The 14,299-nt window shown below is 35.3% G+C and overlaps 1 long non-coding RNA gene across 1 annotated transcript; it reads left to right on the top strand.

Moving 5' to 3' along the window:
- Window positions 1–6,744: 6,744 nt before the first annotated feature.
- LOC113308010 lies at window positions 6,745–8,225 on the top strand. The gene is made up of 4 exons (XR_003339441.1): window positions 6,745–6,920; window positions 7,601–7,662; window positions 7,762–7,832; window positions 7,919–8,225. It is a non-coding gene; the product is annotated as an uncharacterized LOC113308010 (long non-coding RNA).
- Window positions 8,226–14,299: the final 6,074 nt, after the last annotated feature.

Below are 14,299 nucleotides of genomic sequence, written 5' to 3'. Positions count from 1 at the left end.
TCTCACTAATTTACTCTTGCTTTGGAATCATTATCATACCATTAATTTTCATTGAAATCAGTAAATGGGTAATTAATTTAATTTTTAAATCCATTCCATGGAGGATAAGTACTCTATCCCAAGTAAATTACAACGGGATTCGTAATTTACACTAAATATAGAAACTAAAAACTAGGTACTTTAAATTTTTGGAAAGCTATTAATATGGGTAAATTTGGAAAAAATTTACTCTCTCTGTTATTTCTTAATCTGCGTGAAAACTATACAACATCAAGTAAAATGAGACGGAGGGAGTACAAATTAACAGAATATTATTGCTTATATTTCTATTAACATCCTTGTGTGGAGGCCTAGCTCTTCTGGTGATTTTGTGATGAAAACTACTTTTAAGGCTTTAGCAGGTCAGGGAGATATATTAGGCGCCTACGACGTGCTCAGGCGTCGAGGAAAAAAATAAATTAAAAACTCTAAATTTAGTCACACTTTGGCGCCTACGCGAGCGCCTATAGCGCCTTTTGCAACATAGCTTGTGCCTAGACATTCTTTCCTCACTTGGATGGGTCTAAATTGTAGGTTGAATACTAGAGAGAAGATGGTGCAATGGGGGTATCTCAAGTGGCTGATTGTATCTTATGTGAGGTTTGTTCTGAATCTGAGGACCATTTGTTTCTTAACTGTCCTTACTCTGCTGGCACTTGGAAGGGACTCCTAATTAAGATAGGTTATCATTGAATTCCTTGTCACAGCTGGATGAAGGAGATTAGTTGGTATGTTCATGCTTTTTCTATCCATTCTCTCATTTCCAGAGCTAAGAAGCTTATTCTCAATTGCTTTGTTTACCATATTTGGCGAAAAAGAAATGGCAGAACTTTTTTCTAGCAAATATTCGTCAGCGGATCAGGTGGGGTTTTCTATCCTGGAGGATGTTAGATTGAGGTTTATGTCTATAACCTTGAAAGATGAAGACAATTATGTACTAGAGCCTTTATTGAGAAATTGAATATCAATTGTAGCTTTGTAGTCTCTCCTTGTATCTTCTATTCTTGGTGATGCCAGCTCCAGACACTATTATGGGTTACAAGGGTGGTGGTCCTTCCGTCAGTGCTCATGAGTTATAAGGGATGGAGTTGGGTTTAAGTCTTGCTAAGAATTTTGGTATAAAAAGGACGCATTTGGCTATTGATTCAATTAGTGATTTATACTCTTCTTGCTAAGGGAAATAACCCCCTTAGTTTCTTCTACAGATTTGGAGAAGGGTGAATAAAATTAAGATCTTTCTTTTAGAGTTTTGAGATTTCTCATATCTACCGAAAGACGAACAGAGCTGTAGATCTCTTAGCTGGATATCATCCTCTCATTAAATGGATGGATGTGAACATTCATGATTTCACTCCTGAGTTGTGGAAATTCTTTTTTTTTTTGGCTGAATAGGACAAATTTTATAAAATGGGACTCGTTAAGTCACCAAACTACTCTTGACTCTTATGTTTTAACATGTTTTTTCCCTTGGAATTGGAATTGGAATTGTAGGAAAGATTAGGTTTGTACTAAGAGACACTACAACGTTTTATGGCGTTAAGTAAAGGTGCTCCTTTTCTCCTCTCATAATCTTTTCAATTTTCTGTTATGTGATTTATATTCTGTTCTCTATCTAGAGTTATTTGGGTGAATCTGGTGGGGAAGTATTTTTCTTGTCCTGAAACTTCATTCAGGATTGTAGCCAGTGGCGGAGCTAGAAATTTTTCTTGCTCGTCACCTTTTCTTGTTGTACTTGCGAAGTGTTCGCCACTGTGTTTATTAGTTTGGGTAATAAGCTTGCATTCGTTGTTTGTAAACTGGTGTTCGCAACTGGGTATGATTCCATTTCATTTTGCCTTTCCTCTAGAGAAATATATTCTTCTTGAAGTTCTCGCAATTCAGTCATTGTGATCGTATTCTTGACTCTAAAAATTTGGACATACAATAGGTTTGTTGCAAACATAGCATTGATAAATGATAAGATAAGATATCTCTCATCCACACGGCCAGCCATTTCGCTACACATAGTCCTCCATCTTTTAGTTAGGTGCTTCAAACTTTCGCCAATCCTTTGTTTTAATCCAAACACGTCTTCAATACCAGGTCGCGAAGAATTATTACTTATATATGCCCCCTGGAATGTAGTCTGCAAATGATTGAAGGATGTTATTGTATTCTTTGGTAGACCTTCGAACCATTTTAACGCCTCCCCTGTTAAGCTGGACGCAAAATACTTGCATAATACGACATCATGATTTTCCCATTGCAACATACACCTCACGTAGGCTTTAATGTGTTGAATTGCACAAGCTGTTCCATCAAAAATGCTGGTTAATGCGAGCAAATTGCATTTCGGAGGTATTCCTCCTAGTTGTACTTCCCTTGTAAATGGGGTTTTTTGTAGCTTCTTTTATAGCTTCATCTAACTGTCTTCTGCCTACTTCTCCTTTATTATTTAGCATTCCTCTCATTTCTTCTAATTCTTTTAAGATTTGTTTATTTACACCTGAATTTTGATCCATTGGTCTTTTTCATTTCGCCTCCCTTCTTCTGCGTTCATATCTTTCTTCTCTCGCGAAATTTTGCATTTCTTCTTCATCATCTTCATCTCGTCTTCTTCTGCGATTCTCTTCCTCATATCTATCTTGAATTCGCATATGATGATGTCTCTCATTTTCCCCTTCATGATTTTTTTCATTTCTTATTAATTTCATTCGTTGTCTTTCAGCCATCCTCTGCACTCTATCATACTCTTCATTGATATTACAGTTATTCCGGTTTTGTGTACGCCTTCTTTATCGATTGTCGTGATAATTCTGGGGAATTGTCTCCTGAAGCTATTACTCTTCCATTTCCGCTCTCAATCTTTCACGTTCGCAAATTAAACGTGCTTGTTCAGCATAATGTCTTTCAATTTCTTCTTCAATTGTTTGTTGGTTTCTTTGAGCTTCTCTCTCATGTAAAATTCTCCTTCCTTCCTCTCGATTCCCTTCGCCATCTTGATTATTTCTTCACTGACGTTGTCCATTCTCTTGATTTCTATCATTTTGCCTATCATCAAAAGTTTCATTTTGTGGACTGTAACGATCATCAGTTCTTTCTCTATTTTCGCGATGTTCTTCATTAGGATTTGATATTTCTTCTTGAATATTATTTCCGGCATTAATTGTGGGTGAGTTTCACCTCATCTCTATTCTAGTAAATCTTGAATATGATTTTGTAATTCTTCTCGATCTTCTACTCTATAGTCTCATATTTTCCATTCTCAATTCGTGATTTTGCCTTGTTAGATTCGCACGTTCTTCTGCCTCAGCTCTTCTTTCTTCATGTATTCTTCGTCTCAACGTTTCTAACGCTCCAATTTCCTCATCTCCATGAATTATTCCTTCATCTTCTTCTTGATTTCTCTCTACATGTCTATGGTTTCTGGTTTGCTCCTCTTCTTCTAATTCTTCTGATGAATTTGATTGCCAAGTGTGTATACTCACCCTATCATAATCTGTATTCCTTCCTTGTATTAGTGTTTATTGAACTGGTGGTTGAATTTGATTTTCTCCATTATTTCTCATTCTATTAGATTCTCCCATTTCACTTCTTTCCCTTCCAGCAATTCTCTTGATTCTTCTAACAGTAGTTGGTTGTTCTGATGTATTTCTTCTTCTATCCATTTCTTCAATGTTAACGAATTGCAAGAGATTATGTAAAATTCTTAACCAATTACTCCAAATCTTCACAAATCTCAATATTAATCTTCAATTTTTTCTAGAATAATCTTCAATCATTCCCTGTTTCTAGCGCCATTATGTAGTTGCAGGAAATCCTACACTACACCCCTCATAAGATTTCATTAACATTCAACTCATTTTAGATTAACAATCTTAATTTTATTGATGAATCTTTGAACAATCTTACAAGAAAAGATAAAGGAATCAAGAATAACCACTGCTCTAAATTTTCTCTCTCCTATTTACTTGCTTCTCACTCAAAAAAGATCTCTCTCTTTCCTTTACAACGGAACGACTATTTATAGGGAATTACATAGTGGATGACAGCTAATCTGTACTTTATTTTCGGATATGACTTGCGATATTCTTGCATCCTTACAAATGTTAATCTCGCAAACTCTCTAATTTTCGCAGGAACATCACATTTTTCTCATGATTTTAGCTGACGTCGTTTATCATGTCATTTCTGAAATTGTTCTGCGACATTGTTGTATTGTGTTGTTGATAATTTCGCTGAGGCATTATTGCTGCGAGATTCTGATCCTACACAAACCATATATCTTCGTGTTCGGGTATTCACCAAAGTTCCATACTAACCATGTTTAGGTCTAACAATTCCTTACCAGTCGAAATCAGTGATCGAGTCGCACTGCAGTTCTTCCAAAAAAAATCCATCAGCAGTCTCGGGTTTTCGAAGTTCCCTGTTTTGCTTCCACACGACTAACTAGCCAAACTGAATCGATTCCAACGACCCTACAACACATGTTAAGATCAATCAAGTTATCCCAACAAATTTCAACCATTGAGTCTCCTTCAATCCTGACCAAAACGCGAACCCTAATTTGCTAGTCGCCTGCAAAGCTTTCGTGCCAAAACTTAAATTTGAAATGAAGAAGAAGGTGCCCCTTAACAAAATCCGCGGATGACGAATATCAGGTGGGTCCCCTTATTAATTGGGGTGCCCCTTATCCAAAAATGAGAGTCCGAATAACACGTGTCCTCCGGGGGCTTTAGACAACTTTTCGAGCCGATTTTTCCAAAAATGTTTACTTCCCAAAAATACTAAGAAACACATTTATTAGTGATAAAATGAGTCCCCGCTAATGTGTCGCACTTACGTGCTTATCACATGTTAGGGGTGCAAGTATGCGAATTTTCCTAACATATATCTTGGCCTACCTTTGGGAGACAAGGTAGAAGGCACTCAAAATGGGAAAAGCCACTTGAAATTTGTGGGAAAAGAGTTACTTGTTGGAATGGAAAATAAATAGCAAGAGGAGGTAAGTTAACTCTCATCAAAAGCGTTTTAATTAGCTAGTCTACCCATTTATTATCTCTCTATTTTTCTTGCTCCTTGTTGCATAACTAAGAAAATTGATAGAGTTGTGAGAAATTTCTTATGGGATGATCAAAATAAGAAAATAACTCATAATATTGGTTGGAAATTGTCTTCAAAACCAAAAGAAAAGGGTGGTCTTGGTATAAGAAGAACTAAGCAAGTGAACTCGGCTTTGTTAAAAAAATGGTGGTGGCGCTTTGGCGTAGAGAAAGAAGCATTGTGGAGGAAGATCATAGTTGAATAATTTGGTGAAACATTTACCGGTTGAGAAACTCTCCAACTCAAAGGTTCGAAAGGTGGTAGCTTGTGGTTTAATATCTATAAAGATCTTGAAGATTTCAATAAAAGTATTAGATTCAAGATTGGAGCGGGTAAGGAAACTAGATTTTGGGAAGATTCTTGGCTTGAAGGAAGATTTTGTGATGTGTTTCGTTTGGCTTATGAAGCTTTAAGGACCAAGGAGTTTGTGGTGGATAGTATGTATGAAGTTAGGGAAGATGGTGTAAGGTGGGCGTTTATGTCTAGGCAAAGATACTCTCAAACCATTACAAGAGAAGCGTTATCTATATCAAATCTTCTCTCTTCCAACTCTATTCAAGAAGGGGTTACGCATACCCGAATTTGGGTTGGTAGTGATCATGGTCAATATACGGTTAAGGATGGAAGTAAAGACAACGACGATCAAGGTGAGCCGGATTATCCAATCAATGTTGTATGGAGTAATGAGTACCCTCACAAAATCAATTTCTTTCTTTGGATTCTCTCTCATGACCGGGTAATGTCGGCGGATAAACTTTTAAGAAGAGGTATGGATGTCTCTAGCGTTTGTCGTTTTTGTGAGGAAGACGATGAATCGAGTTCGCACTTGTTTTATGGTTGTTGGAGAACCCGGAGAATATGGGATTACTTTGTTGAATGGTGCCACTTTGGATGGTCATACGACCTTAATATCATTGTATCTATCAAGACTTGGAAGTTTAATTGGGGAGACGAAAGACTTAGTCGCATATGGAATAACATCACGGCTGCTAATTGTGGTGTATATGGAAAGAGCGAAATGCAAGAACCTTCGATGACAAAAAGAAAACTTTGGCAAGCCTCATTATAGATATCAAATTACAAGCATTCTTTTGGGCCAAATCAAATACAAAAATGTTAGGGCTTACGACAAATATTATGATTTCTTTATAGGATCCATTATATCGGCCCTCCGTAATTTTTTGTGTTTTTTTTTATTTGGGTAGCTGAATCCCCTTTCGGTTCCCCTTTTTATTCGGTTGTAATCATTGGGTTAAGGCACCCCTCTTAAGTGCCTTTTTGCTATGAAATTCTTAAGTGCCTTTTTGCTATGAAATTTTTATTTGACTGATCAAAAAAAAAAAAAAGTTGAGACTAGGGGTGCACACGGACCCGACAAAACCGTCAAAACCGCCCGATCCGATCAAAAAATGACCGAAACTCACCGAGCCCGAAGTACACAACGGCCTTGAACGGTAAGTGCTGTCTAAACCCGAGCTGGCTACGGTGCTACTCAGTTGTAGATAGTTACCGACCAACCTCACTCAAAACCGACCGATCAATGTAATCTATGGCTTAGAAACCCTAATACCTCCATATAAATACTTCTCTAAGATACCTACGTCCAGCCACCAACCATCTCTCTTATTCTTCCTTTTTTCTTCCCATTTCTCTCTTGAGGTAAACTAGGGCTGCCGAAGAGGCGACTCCATTGTCGTCTTATCTTCAACCTTCTTTACTAACTACAACCCCCACCTATCCACATCACCACCATCATCTCCAGTTTTTGTTGTTTGCTGATAATCAAATGGAGCCCACAGGTAATTGAAAAGTTTGTTGATTGATTTCTATTAGTAGGGTTTGGTTGATTTCGATTCGTTGATTGATTCTCCTCAATTAAGTTACTGCCTGCTATTTATTAGGGTTTAATTTGATTTCGAGTTTTTGATTGATGTTCTAATTAATTGAGATACTCTTATTAATGAGGTTTGGTTTGCTTGGATTATTTGATTGTTTTCATTAATTGAGGTACTCCTATTAGCGGGTTTTAGGTTGATTTCAATTTATTTTGTTTGATTTTGTGTTTTGATTATCACTTGTGGGTGAATTTTTCTTTCACTGATTGTTTTCATTAATTGAGGTACAGTAAGATTAACATATTTGACTAAACTTGTAAAGAGAATTAAAGGACCAGTATCAACTAAGTTACACTTTGAATCACTTGTGAATGATGTGTAACTAGCTACTCTTAAAGCCATATCCTACAGAGATATATGTTGTAACAAGACAAGATTACCAACATATAAAGAAGTTTAAGACAAGCAATTTAGAAATGAATTAAGAGCAGAATGAACTCATAGTATTTCTCCCCTGCAAAATCAACTAACTATATGAACTGCATTGAATGCCTTGTCCTGTGTATCTATTTTTGTATCTTTGCCAGATTGTGTATTTGACAGTTTAATGGGAAACTAATAGTGATGTCTAATTTTTCCTTCAGTTGTAACTTTGGATTCAGATGTAATTATGGATGTCGAGCAATCAACCCCTGCTTCAATTGTGGTATGTATACAATCAAGCTCTTTGTATGCAATCTGTTTGTGTTAATTATAACCTTTTGTTTTGATTTTGAATCTAATTAGAGTTTACTTTTTCTCGTAGATGTCCTAGGTCCCGTGACTGCAGAAGATTGATAGAGGGAGCTAATGACAGCTAATGGTGTTCGATGAATGGTATGTTTCTGATGTTATGTTTGCTTAAGTATGGACAATCATTCGACTGCATTCTTATGTATTTTTCCTCTTGTTGTTTGTTGCAGGTGCTACTTGGAAGCACCTCTGGAATAATCTATCTTATTGGAGTTTTCACTTCCACATTAGCTGAAGAATACTTGGACTTTGCATATTAGTTGAAGAATAAAACCTTAGTGATATCGTTCGTTCATTCTTTATTCATTCATTCTTTATTCTTACAGAAGTATCAAAACAGTTGAAGAAACTAGTTTTCTTTTAGTTTTGCTTTCAATTTGCTGAAGCTTATTATCAGTTTAGTTGGATATTTTTCAGTTAAGACTATTGAATTGATTATTATTCTTATTAGCAAATTTAGTTTTACTGTTGCAGAGAGTCAACTGTTTATATTACTGCCATACTGCTTAAACAGGTCACATGAACAAGTATTTCAGTGTAGAACTGGAATTGGATATGGTCGGGTCGGTCTTGATTTTCGGTTTATCCGATTCAACTCTGGCTGGTTTATCTGAAATCGGTAAACCGCTACCGAACCGATCTGAAAATGTAGTATTAATCGGGGCACCTTGAAAAAAAACCGACATGTATGGTTTTATGGTCGCCGTAGGGATGAAAACCGATCCGAACCGACCGTTGTGCACCCCTAGTTGAGACCCACCTTTGAAAGTAAACCGGTGTTTCAGATGGTGCGAGATTCGCGGAGTCTGAAACTGAGTCAAACATGTTTATTGAATTGTAGTTTTACTCACTTTTGCCTTGAAGAGATACTGAATTGAAATCATAGTTTATGCCTTTATGGTCCTGTAACGTCGTAACGAGAATTTGTGAAGTGGAGGAAAACTGAAACATCTTAAATGAATGAAACAAAGCTTGCAAATGACATGCTTCTTTCTATATACGGGGCCCACTATTTGTTTCGACATTGAAAACACTATTCGTAGAGAGCAATACGAGCCACATTCTAAGATTCTAAAGAATAGATCATTTTTGTCATTTTTGATTCCATATTCGATTTTACATGTACGAATTACGATATCTCTTGGTTGTGTAAAAGTTAAAATTCGTGTTTGAGATGGTGGAGAAAATTGAAAATCCAATGTCCATAACACAATTAGAACGTCCGGTTTAGAATCTTTGGATTTCGAAATGGAACCATAAAAGCAAACCAAAACGATAGTCCTGATTGCTGAATATACTTTAAGTTTCAAAAATGTTATCAAAATATTTGATTTTACAAGTTGTGGTGTCTTTTTTTTTGATCAATCAAACAAATTTCAATTTATTCATATTAGAATGGCGATTACATGATCAAAAATAACAAAAACATCAAAATATAAGATAATCAAAACCATAATATAAATAAATATATCAATTACAAGTAAATCGCAAAAAGAAAGAGCTATAAATCGCAACGATATCCAAATTTTATATATGTAGAAGGGAAAAATGATGGTGTTATCAGGAACCGGTTCCGACCATTAAATATGATATTCTTTTTATTCAATAATAGATTCTCCTAAACAAATCTGAGGAAAAGTCAATTATAATTTCAAAAGAAGTGCAACCACACTCAACGGCTATATTACCAGTTCTACAAACCGAAGCAGATATGGAGGATTATTTGGAAGCAGCTGTCTCAATTCCATATTTACAAATGATTGATTCTTTTAGTAATTCTTCTCCTTCGGAAATTGTTTCATCTACTATTATTGGTGATTTCGATTTCTTTTGGAAAATAACAGAAAAGTGGGGTACTTTCAATCGCAAGGTAAAGCTAAATTTGAAAAAATATTTTGAATTTGTCTTATTTCAAATGGTTGTTTTATGTCCAAAATTGGGTATTCATCTTCAAAGTACCCAAGAAAAGATTAATGATGCTACGATGGAAACCTTTAAAATACATCTTCTTAACTTCAATATGGAGAGAGAAAAACATGTCTAAGAGGTTTATTTGTTTGATGTTACTTTTTGGTTGTTTTATTTTTCATGGATCCTAAAATTATATATTGGAATGTTCATGTATAAATGACCTTAATAGAAGAGATGTAGTGAGAAAGAAAATTAGAGATTGAAGACCAAACATTATAATGTTGCAGGAAATCAAAATCCAGCAATGCAATGATCTCTTGGTGTGGCAGTGTTGGAACAACAAGTCAGTAAAATGGCTAGACTCACCTTCTCAAGGAAGTTCTCGAGGCATTTTATGCTTGTGAGGTGCTTCTAAAATTCAGGTTTTGGATTCTTTAATAGGTCCTTACTCATTTACATTGTTATGTAAGAATGTCTTCAATGGCTTTGAATGGATTTTTACTGGTGTGTATGCACCATGTTTTTCACATACTGATGAAGTTAGACTTTTCTGGAGAGAGATTGAAGAAGTGAGATGTTTCTGGAATTACCCATGGGTTCTTAAAGGTGATTTTAATGAGATAAGATTTTCTCATAAATGGTCTTCTGGAGGAGATGTTACCAATGACATGGATAGTTTAATAGATTCATCTCAAATCTCATTTGATTGATTTACCTCTTTATGGGGCTACTTGTACATGGACAAACAATCAAATACAGAGCATTGGAAGCAGAATTGATAGATTTCTAATTTCTCCTGATTGGCAATGCATTTATCCTCAAGTAATTCAGCAAGCACTTGCACGGCCTTGTTCTGATCATGAACCTTTAGCACTTATTTGTCAGGGGTTGAAGCATGGTCCTTCTCCATTCCGCTATGAGTACTACTTGTTTTCTCATCCAAATTTTCTCAATTTTGTCAAAGAAATGTGGTTGTCCTTTTCTGTTTCAGGTAGTGCAGGCTATATTTTTTGCAAAAAACTTCAACTTCTTAAACCAAAATTGAGAAATTGGAGCAAAACAGAATATTGTGCAGTTGATAGGAGACTTGAAGAATTGGAGGATGTCTTTGTAGCCTTGGGTGCAGCTGAAAATGATAATAATGGACTTACAGATTCGCATTGGGAGGAAAGAGGAAAGGCGAGACAAGAATATTGCAAACTCACTTTTATTAATGTTGAAAAAATAAGAAGCATGGCTAGAGTTACTCATGTCAAAGATTTTGAAAGCAACACTAAATACTTTCACAGGTTTGCTAATGACAGAAGAAGAAAAAGTTATATTGGCTCAATTAAAGTGAATGGAAATCTCACCAACAATGAAGATGAGATAAAAGCAGGTATTGTCTCTTATTTCCAAGACATTTTTCAATCACAAAGTCAGATAACTATTTTATGGAAGGCATGAGCTTTACAAAAATTTCAGAAGAGATGAACACTTTGTTAGAGAAGGATTTTGAAGAAGGGAAATGTTTGGAAACAATTAAAATGTTAGGGAAATTCAAAGCACCTGGACCAGATGGGTTTCCTGTTAGGTTTGATCTTCTTTATTGGGACTTCATTAAAGAAGATTTTCTCAAGGTCTTATCTGATGAATTACATCACAAAAGCTTTTTGGATTGGAGGTTGAAGAATACTTTTATTGCTTTAACTCCTAATAAAGATTCTATTGAAGAGATAAAAGACTTGAAGAATACTTCATGGTGTCTACAAAATCATTTCAAAAATTCTAGCAGAAAGATCGATTCAAGACCACTTTGCCTCACATCATTTTCCAGCAACAATCTGTTTTTGTCAAGAAAAGACAGATTTTAGATGGAGTTTTAATTGAAAATGAATTGATTGATTCTAGAATAATAAGTGGTAAACCTGGCTTCCTTTGCAAAATAGATTTTGATCATGTCAATTGGGATTTTCTAGATTAAATTTTTATGCTTATGGGTTTTGGATACAAGTGGAGAAGCTGGATTAGATGTTGTGTTGAATATGTAAAATTTTCTGTTCTCATCAATGGAAGTGTAACTGGTTTCTTTACAAGAAAAAAAGGAATTAGTCAAGGGGATCCCATTTCTCCTTTCCTATTCCTTTTAGTTGGTGAGGTATTAACATTCATGGTTAAAAGAACTCCAGAATAAGGTATCATCTCTAGCTTTCAAGTTAAAAATGATGGTTTGCTCATTAGTCATTTGTAGTTTGCAGATGACACTCTCATATTCTTGGATGCTGAGGTTGAGAAAGTTCAAAATCTAAAACTAATCCTTCTCTATTTTGAGTTGCTCACTGGCTTAAAAATCAACTTTGCTAAAAGTAAAATTTATGGTGCTGGGTTTGAAGCTGATCTGGATATATTCTCTTCTATTCTGGGGTGTTAAGGTGATACTTTACCTACTACTTATCTTGGTCTTCCTTTAAGAGATATATATGGTGGTATTTCAAAGTGGGACAGGATTATAGAGAAATTTGTTGCATGGTTAGCTGGATGGAAAAATCCATTGCTATCAAGGGCTGGAAAAATTACTTTGATCAATAGTGTCTTAGCAAATTTACCAGTATATTATATGTCCTTGTATGAAATTCCAATTTCATTTATTAATAAGCTTGAAAAAATCATGAAGGACTTTCTGTGGAATGATAATAAAGGTAGAAGGAAAATTCACTTGGTCAAATGGGATGCTCTGTGTAGAAGTAAAAAGTCTAGAGGTTTAGGTGTTAAAAATCTCAAAAAAAAGTTAATCATGCACTTCTGAACAAATGGTCTTGAATATATATTGTAAAATACAAAGCTTTGTGGAGGTCCATTGTTGCTGAAAAATATGGTTCTGGTGACACAATCTGGACTTCTAAACTACCTACATGCACTTATAGAAGATTTGTATGGAGAACAATCATGAAATACCATTCTACTTTCTTGAAGTATGTAAGGTTTAAAGTTAACAATGGGGTACGCATATTTTGGGAGGATAATTGGATTTATGAATCTCCAATTAAGTTATGCTTTCCAAATCTTTATGCTCTCTCTAGAGCAAAGGGTTTGTTCGTTGTTGAAATTGGAAATGTTATTGGTAATGCAGTGGTTTGGGACCTTCACATTCCAAGGAGACTAAATGTTGCAGTAAGAACTGAACTAACTCTTTTAACAGCTGATCTGAATGTTTTCAAGTTTAATCTAAGCTCAGATGATGAATTGCAGTGGTCTCTTACTAAAAATCATCAGATTAGTGTCAGTTAAGTTTATGATAAATTGGTTTTAGATGATGACTCTCTTATGACAGGTCCCATTTCTCTCTAATCTGGAATCTTAAGTGTCCCCACAAGATTAGATTTTTCTTATGGTTGATTTCTTACAATAGATTACCAACTAGAGACATCCTAAAAAGAAAAGGATCGAAGTTCCTGAGGTTTGTCTTTTCTATAATGAAATTGAAACCTCCTCTCATCTCTTGTTACATTGCAGCTTTGCTAGACAGGTTTGGGAAAATTTTATGTGTCAGATGAAGTGGTTTTTTACCATGCCAGCTGATGTAGGAACTCTGTTTCATGCATGGGGCCTAGTCCATAATAACAAAGCAATCACTACTGTCTGGAATCTTATTCCTGCAACAATCTTGTGGAGTATCTGGAAAGAAAGGAATGCAAGGATTTTCTCTGACAAAAGAAGCAATGTCAGGACTGTGATCAACAAAGCAGTTTACTGCCTTTTCTCTTAGGCACTTGATTTCAAAGAGTTTGAAATGTTAACTCAACTGAAGTAATGAAGCAATGGTACAACATTTATTTTGATTCTTAGTTAGTTAGGTAGCATGTTACCTTCTATCTCTTGTTTTTGTTCTTGAAAGTTTAGTAGTCTGTTACCCGCTTTCTTTCTTTGGCTTTGTAGGGTGGTATAATTCTTTTATACCTTCTTGTTTTTTATCAACTTAATCTCTTCTTTACCGATAAAAAAAAATATTCCCTAAATGAAATGAGTAATTTTCCCATAATCCTGTACATCCAAACGTACCTGGATGCCATAAACCCCATCAATTGAATATCGATTCAAAACAATGCCGCGTTGAATCACCGATGTTTTTGGATCAAGAATAGTAAGCCACAAACCAACGATCAAGGTTCGAATAAATTTCTCTCAAACTGAAGAGAAAATAGCCTCAAATGGCGAAGAAAATTCGCTCCAAATAGCGAAGAAATATATCGAAGGACATAAGAAAACAAAAATCAGTTTTATTCAATAAACTACCTACTAAAACTTTTGGACCAAATCTTAACAAGATATTAATGGAAGCTAGGGTTTTTTTGCTTAGAGAGAAGGGGAAAGGAGAGGAGAAGAGAGAGACAAAATTTTACTCTTATCATTTGTTAAGCTATTAACAACTATTTTATGACAACGGAATTTTTTTTATTAAATAAGTAAAATTGGTTATAAAAATAAAAAGTTATACATATATTGTGACTTTGCCAAGAATTTAGGCTCTCGATTCTCTCTTTGTCAGAAAGATCAAAAATAAATCTAGGAGGGTCTCCATGAAAGTTACAGGTTGGTTTTTCTTTCCAAAAAATTGCCGCTTGATTGGCTTCCTTAGTTACGTAGCTAAAAAGAAAGGGCTT

Source organism: Papaver somniferum, chromosome 9 (genome assembly GCF_003573695.1).
Source record: "Papaver somniferum cultivar HN1 chromosome 9, ASM357369v1, whole genome shotgun sequence".
NCBI classification, from domain to species: Eukaryota; Viridiplantae; Streptophyta; class Magnoliopsida; order Ranunculales; family Papaveraceae; genus Papaver; species Papaver somniferum.
The sequence above is the reverse complement of the archived record's forward strand: the minus strand, read 5'-3'. Positions and strand labels throughout refer to the sequence as shown.